The sequence below is a fragment of the Rousettus aegyptiacus genome, unplaced genomic scaffold, assembly GCF_014176215.1.
Source record: "Rousettus aegyptiacus isolate mRouAeg1 unplaced genomic scaffold, mRouAeg1.p scaffold_m13_p_7, whole genome shotgun sequence".
Classification (NCBI taxonomy): Eukaryota; Metazoa; Chordata; class Mammalia; order Chiroptera; family Pteropodidae; genus Rousettus; species Rousettus aegyptiacus.
In genome coordinates, this window is record NW_023416310.1 from 80,956,965 (window position 1) to 80,958,549 (window position 1,585).

Below are 1,585 nucleotides of genomic sequence, written 5' to 3' on the forward strand. Positions count from 1 at the left end.
TATGCTTTATTCTATTATGAATAAAAAGACTTGTCATAAATTTAGAGTGGGTTCATTTCTTTATACTTAATAAAGCCTGCACACCACCACCGGAAAAAAAAATAGATAGAAATGTACCCATTAAAATATTTACCCTTCCAAGCAACCTTAAGGGGTAAGAGATATAGGCTTAATTATCTTCTCAGATTTTCAGCTCACACGGTCCTAACTGTATTTGAAAAATAGAGAACATATTCAATACCAAATTTAAATCTACTGCTTTAAAAATACTTTCTTTGGGCTGCAAACTATAGTCAAGTATCCTATATCACCTTGAGTTTTCATACATTAATATGATATAAAATATGTCTTAAAGATATATTCATGATTTATAATAATTGCAACTCTCAGAAACTAATAGCCATAAGTATTTAACTTTTACCTTCAAATATACTAACTTTAATCCAGTTAAAATACTTCTTGAATCAGCATAAGAGTTTCTATAATAAAATATTAGAAATAATCATCATCATATTTTTAAAGAACTATATTATGTTAATGCTTGAAGTGTTGCTTTACCCAGGTAGTATGTTTTCATTTTGATAGGACTATATTAGGAATATACTTCAGTCTATAGCCATGCTATCCTGAATATGCCTGGTCTCGTCTGATCTCTGAAACTAAGCAGGGTCAGGTCTGGTTAGTACTTGGATGGGAGACCACCTAGGAATAACAAGTGCTATAGGTATTAAATATGTGTGTGTGTGTGTGTGTGTGTGTGTGTACATATATATATGTATATACATATATGCACACTTCAATAGAATTCTAGTGGTGGTATTTTCAGGGACATAGAGCTGTACAGCATATAAGTATATGAGTAGGTAGGAGGAGAAATTGAGGGATTGAGAGATGTTTTGGAGTATCTCACCATGTTAGTTTCGTGAGGCTGCTATAACCAGTACCATAAACTGAGTGGTTTAAAACAACAGAAATGTATTCTTTCACAGTCGGGGAGGTTTGAAGTCTAAATCAAAGTGTCAGCAGCGTTGGTTCCTTCTGGAGGCTCTTGGGAACAACCTGTCCCATGTCTCTATCCTAGCTGCTGGTGGCCACCAGCAATCCTCAGCACTTCTTGGCTTGTGGCGCATTTAACCCTAGTATCTATCTGCCTCTGTCTCTTCACGACCTGCTACTCTATGCCTCTGCCTCCGCGGGGCCTGCGTGTCCTCTACTCCTATAAAGGCAACAGTCATTGTATATGGGTACACCTTAATTCCAGGATGATTTCATCTCTAGGCTTTAACTAAGTATATTGCATTTCTGCACCCTTAACTAATTATAGCTGCAAAGATCCTACTTCCCAATAAGGTTACATTCCAAGGTGCTGAGTGGACATGAATTTTGGGAGGATACTATGCCACCCACTAAACTCACCAAACCATATCTGTGGTCAGCTATTTTGTTTAAAGGTTTGGCTGTCTATGTTTCCCTCTCTCATTTCCTTATGGTACCAAGCCTAAAATTATAAACAGATAACCCTTCCCAAGGACCCATTATTAATCTACAGAATGGCATTGGCATCAATAAATGTCAATGAAAGAAT

General features: G+C 36.5%; 1 pseudogene; it reads left to right on the top strand.

Moving 5' to 3' along the window:
* Positions 1-608: 608 nt before the first annotated feature.
* On the top strand, positions 609-727 carry LOC118606135 (annotated as a pseudogene).
* Positions 728-1,585: the final 858 nt, after the last annotated feature.